This window comes from Orcinus orca, chromosome 2, assembly GCF_937001465.1.
Source record: "Orcinus orca chromosome 2, mOrcOrc1.1, whole genome shotgun sequence".
In the NCBI taxonomy this organism is placed as follows: Eukaryota; Metazoa; Chordata; class Mammalia; order Artiodactyla; family Delphinidae; genus Orcinus; species Orcinus orca.
The window spans coordinates 100993272-100999271 of record NC_064560.1 but is presented as its reverse complement, the minus strand read 5'-3'; the positions used below and the strand labels follow the sequence as shown (position 1 = coordinate 100999271).

The window sequence follows — 6000 nt, the reverse complement described above, 5'->3', positions numbered from 1 at the left end:
CCGGCCTCTTGGCGGCGCCGCGGTCCCTGCACTCGGGCCGGGCTCTGCTGGCTGCGGCTGGAGCGGGACCCGGGCGGCGGCGGCGGTAAGTGAGCCGGGAGCGGGCGCGGGGACTTGGACTGGGAGGCCGAGGTGTCGTCGTGGGCGGCGGGGTCCGGAGGGGCTCGGGCCCGCCGACCGAGCCGCGCGACGCGCCGCGCCCGCCGCCAGGCGCGCGGGTCCCGGGGGCTGTAAAGTGCGCTCCTGGCTCCCGCTCGCGCGCCCTGGCGGGGAGACGTGCAGGACAGATGGTCGGGTTCCCGGGGGCCCGCGTCGGGGCCGGGGCGAGGGAGGGGCTCCGAGACCGCCGTGTAGTGAAGAGGGGCTGGCAGCCTTAGCACCCTTGCCTCGACCCTCGGGCTCGAGTGACTGCTGCGAGTGAGCCAGGGTTCCTCCCGGACCCAAGCGAGCACCTCGGTCCCTGTCGACTCTGTTTTACTTTATTTCTGGGCGTGCTGGTCTCGACCATCCCTTGAAAAGAAAGGGCGGGTGGGCGTCCCTCTCTCCCTGGCTTTCCCGGTCCAGGCAGGTCGTCCTGAAAGACCCCGCCTCACGTACGGCACACATCCTAGCTTTCCAAGGGACTTTTCCAAGTTGCATCACTGTTTGGCCTCTACACAGGTGCTTGGCTGTCATGTTGGAGTTAGTTACAGAGGATTTTTTAAAAAAACTTTGTATATTTACTCTGTGTATACCCCTTCACCCCAAGGCTGCGGTGCCTTTCCAACGCTGCTCACAACGCGCTGTTCAAAACACGTTGCGGATTTCTTTTGGGTATTGGTTCTCAAACTTGGCTGCACTTCTAGAGAGTTTTAAAAAATTCTGATGCCTAGGTCCCACCTCTAGAGATCCTGATTTAGCTGGTCTGGGGCGCAGCCTGAGCAATGGAATTTAAAAAGCCAGGTGATTCTAATGTGCTTTGGGTTGTGCTTTTCGCTTTCCACACCCACTTTCTGAACTGTTAAGAGGAGATCATCTCAGCTGCTCTCGATTCTGCCTTGTGTAATCCACCTTTGCACCTGAAAAACCTGTGGGCTGGTGCTTTCCAACTTTAAACTGTAGATGGTGCGTTTTTCTGGAGTTCCCTCTGCTTCTACCTCTCTCTTCACAGAAAATATTGCTAGTGCACTTTCTGCCAAGGAGGTGACAGTGGAGGGATTAAAGTCATGAAGTCCTTGCAAGGGTCAAGGTTATGCTACAGGGTTCTTATTCAGGGAAATTAAGTGATAGTTTGACTTGTCCTATTTGGAAAGGATTTCAGATTAAAAGGAGGAAAAATAATTTAGGAATCCATCAGCTTTTGGAGATCCTCTGGCACAGTTTATGATTCTGCATAAATGTGTGGGGAAATTTTTTAAGAATGCAAGCTGACAAGGTCCTTATTATTTTGTAGTTGATATGGTGTTAATATGTGTGTTAAGATTCATTGTGTAGATCAGGCTTATTCCCACTGTGATTAAGCCCAGCAGATGTAATTAACACAGTGTATATTTCTTGTTGATAGCATAATACCTGAGGGAATTGGTGCCTACAGTAGCATGACACATCTGAGGTGAGACCTTTGCCACTTGTCTAATGATCTTAAAAATGATAGGGAAATAGGCATAAGGAAAAATCGAATATATGTATACATTGACTGAATTTGAGCATATGTTTTCTTATAGTGTATTATTGTGACAGTCTCCTGGGGTCTTGGTTAATTTACTGTGGTACCTAAGTATGATGTTTGTATTCGATTCCCACCTGTATGCTATGTGGCCACAAACCAGTGGATTTCATTTTTTTCTTAGGCGCTGGCCCTCTATGTGACATTTTTATTAGTAGTGGTGTGACATTCTTTTAAGAGAATGCCCTCCAGAGTTGGAGGAAAGTTTGTGTTCATTTCTAGCTCCTAACGTGAGTCAAAAGAACATTCATTTTGAAAAAATTCAAAATGGTAGAGTTCGGTCCCAGTTGGTTTCTCTCTCTTTCCCATCTTCCATTACCATGCGCTGCTCCTATCCCTGTGCTCAGTTGCTGGAAGTGGGGCCACGGTGGCATTTGGGCTTAACTGTCTTGGCTTGAGAATGGAGGTTATGTGGAGGGCATGGTCTCACAGGGTGGCCCCTGGCCGGAATCCTCAACCTTTGGGGGAAGAAGACCGTATGGAAAGTGTTTTGCTACTGTTGAGTTTTTTTGTTTTTTTTGGACCAGGCCAACAAAATGAAGCCATGTTACTGACTGGTTCGTTAACTTGCTAATCTTATCTCCATTTAGGGGCAAAATGTTGACTTGATGATGCTGTCCAACTCCTAGTGCCTGAAAAGTTGCACCTGAACAGCAATGGTTAAACTGTGAATATAATGGTACATTCTGGAAAAAAAGCAAGAAAAAGTATGTGTAACTATGGACCTAACAGATTTATTTAAGCATTTCTCCGTTTTTAGTAGTAACTCTAATATTCTAAAGTGATTAGAAGAAAGTAAGTGAAGAAAGAGTTAGTGAGGGGCTTCTTTATTTAGAGAAAGGGTATGCAGCATTCAGAAGACTGATCTTTGATTTGTGTTAAGAATAGACTTCCCTATTGGCTCCCCCCCCCCCCCCCCCCCCCCCCCCCCCGCCTTCACGTAGGGATAGTTAATTTGCTTGTATTGATGGGGTTGGGGATGGTTTAAAGGATTCAATGGCCTCCTTAACTCCCTCTGTCCCCAGCCCTGCCTGCAACCCATTTATCTAAGAGGTGCCGTTGACCCTTTTAAAAAACACAACTGATTTTGTGCTCTTCCTTTCTTTGCCTCCTCTGATCCTGGCACTAAAGGGCAGTGAAATGGCTGAAAGGTTGGCATCAGAGGAGAAAAACAAAGTTCAAGGGGAATTGAAAATTGGGTAATTTTCCATGAATGACCAAGTGCTTACTTTATTCTGTCACATGACATTGCTGTTATCAAGAAACAAGTTATACCATGAAAACCCTGAAAGTAGAAGAGAAGAAAGGGGGATTTGATGGAAAGAGCACCAGGGTTGACCGGCTTTCACGTAGGGGAAGCTGATTGGAGTTTTCAGTCAAATGTCCCAGTCCGACCCCACTTTCCTTCCTTCTTCAGGCACTGTCCTCCGTCCCCCAAACCAATATCCCTGGGAGAGAGAGTGCTTCATCTTAAATTCATGCCAAATTTTTGTTTTGTTGTTTCTTTATTCAGTCATATAACAAATCCAGTTCTTATGAAGCCCCCAGTCCTTGCTAAGCTCTGTTATCGTTCACCGAAGTCGTGGTAAACGGGGTATGGAGCTTGAAATCTGGTGGAGATGTAAACTGGGGGTTACAGTAAGTTGGGAACTGTTAGACGCACGATGAGCATGAAGAACTGTGGGGGGAGCCGGGTACCACCTGGCTCGCCTCCCCTGGGTGTATAGATACCTTGTCAATTCATTGGCAAAGCATACACAAGAAAAGCTCTTCTTGGGTTTAAATTATTTTATTAAGTCCCTACGTCAAGTTTTAAATAATTGACTTCAGATACTTTTCTGGTGGACGAGAGGGGTTTGTACGCCGATCCTGCCAAGGGAAAGTGAGGAGTGAGGAAGGAGGAGTTAGGATTCTGGCAGATGCGATTTGCTTAAGGAGTACTTCGGCAAGCAGTGCAGGGATACGACCGGTGTTGGGAAGCTGGCGGAGTACGTGGCTGGATCCTTTTTTGCCATGATGGTAACTGGCAACCTCAGCTTAGTGAGTAGAGGCTATCCCTCCTGTGCACCTGAGCTGGGAGGAGGGTAACAGCAGCCATTGTACTTTGAGAGCAGGTGGGTCGGTTCTTGTCTGCGGCTCCGGCCAGTGTGTGGATGTTCGTTCTTTATCATACTGTTGTCCCTTTAGCTCAGGTTTCCTTGGACAGACAGGAAACTGGACTTCACACTGCTTTTCCTTGGGAAGGTGGTTTCCAAACAAGTGACTCACAGGACTAATAACCCCAGGGTTGTAAGAGTAGTTACATTTGTTGACTGTCCACCTTTCACGTGTCAGGTAGCGAGCGGGGCACTTGCCCTCTGTTGCTTTAAAACCTGTATGTTCCTGAGGGGCAGGTGGAAGTGGCCTCATTTTACAGATGAGGAAACTGAGGCTCAAAGAGATCCTGGGCAGCTCAGGAGCTCTAGAGCTGAGGTTCCAGAGCTCTCGGGTCTGCCTGAATTCAAAGCTGAGGCCTTTCCACTGCTCCTTGTGCCTCTAAAGCAGAACTGATTGGGAAATTGAGTTTTCTGTGCCTTGTTTTTCTAACACCACAGTCCCCTTAGATCTGGATTGATTTACTGTTTTCCTCTACGGGACGATGCGTAATGTTAGACTGAAGATCACTGCGGGCTTATCATCCCAAGGGAAATTCTATGAAATCCTATTTTTCTGGGTTTTTTTAAACGGAGAGGATAGATTAGGCTGTTTAGAAAGGCTCTGAATGGATCCCAAATCCTAGGTTAGAGAGACATTGTCTCCACATTTCAAGTTCTGCAAACCTCTGAATTTCTGGAGATAATTGGTCCTTGGGTAAGAGATTAAAAACGAAGTTCAGTGTCGAATATTCTGGAGCAAAACGAAGCCGTGCACGCTCAGTTCCTATTTATGTGGTACTAGCAACAAAAACAAAACTTTGCTGCCTTGTTAAGTACCTCAAGCTCTTAAAATTACAGGTCAGAAGGGTTTAGAGGCGTGCGGAGCTATAATTAGGAAAGGTTAAGTTGAAAACAGGGTTACCGCCTGTGTGCCCATTACTGCAATGGGCTCCAGCTCTATATTTCACCCTAAGAAGGATCAGCTCGATGGAGGGTCATCATGGAGTTAGTGTTTGGGATTAGAGCACAGGGCATTTTGTCATGAACATGGAATATTTCAGCCTCTTGTTTTATAGGGCGGGTTTATCCCCTGCTGTCCAATCACAGGGCTTTCTGCTTGCCTTTGGTAGAGTACATAATGGCTCAGGCTGTTATATACTTTGTAGTTTTCTTAAGTCTATAAAGCCCCTTTATTGTTAATAATCTTTCACCCTTGCTTATCTCTTTGCTAGAGGATTGAGGCAAGATGATCAAGATTTTCTAGTTTTGGCTTTAATAATTCTCCAGAATTATTATTAATAATAATAATTATCTTTATTTTATTATTATTAATAATACTAATAATTATTTCCAATAATTATTAATAATCTTTCACCCTTGCTTATCTCTTTGCTAGAGGATTGAGGCAAGATGATCAAGATTTTCTAGTTTTGGCTTTACTAATTCTGCAGAATTATTATTAATAATTATTATTAATTATCTTTATTTTATTATTATTAATAATACTAATTATTATTTCTAATAATTAATAATCTTTCACCCTTGCTTATCTCTTTGCTAGAGGATTGAGGCAAGATGATCAAGATTTTCTAGTTTTGGCTTTAATAATTCTCCAGAATTATCATTAATAATAATTATTAATTATCTATTTTATTATTATTAATAATACTAATAATTATTTCCAATAATTATTAATAATCTTTCACCCTTGCTTATCTCTTTGCTAGAGGATTGAGGCAAGATGATCAAGATTTTCTAGCTTTGGCTTCAATAATTCTCCTTAGTTTTACTTCTGACTCCCCCTGGCTTTCTAGCCTGTATTTTATTGCATTTGAAACTGGCACTCTGTTTTCCCTTGCAAATTGGAGTCCATTCAGAGAAGAGGACCCCCTGCAGCTAAGACTCCTTCCAGGGATCCTGAAACGTCAGTGTTGTTGATACCATTTTCCAGGTGAGGAACCTGGTGAGGTCTGGAGTTTTGTGGTTCCAGTTCAGAGTTTGAGACGCTGTTAATGGCTGCCCTCTCTTTTGATTTTATTTCAGAGGAAAAAGAAATGGCCCAGTTTCCAAAGTCGTAAAGAGGTTCTAATATATCCTATGAACTAATCCATATCCTTGAGCTTTGTTGTAGCTGTATTACAGACAGCTTTTTGTAAAAAA

At 44.7% G+C, this 6000-nt stretch overlaps 1 protein-coding gene across 2 annotated transcripts in view; it reads left to right on the top strand.

Moving 5' to 3' along the window:
• Positions 1 to 6000, top strand: part of CGNL1 (cingulin like 1) — a 158180-nt gene continuing 152180 nt past the window's right edge. For both annotated transcript variants that reach the window (XM_033437006.2, XM_004274664.3), the window contains exon 1: positions 1 to 85. The gene's annotated coding sequence lies outside the window, so the exon portion shown is untranslated. The remainder of the gene's footprint in view (positions 86 to 6000) is intronic.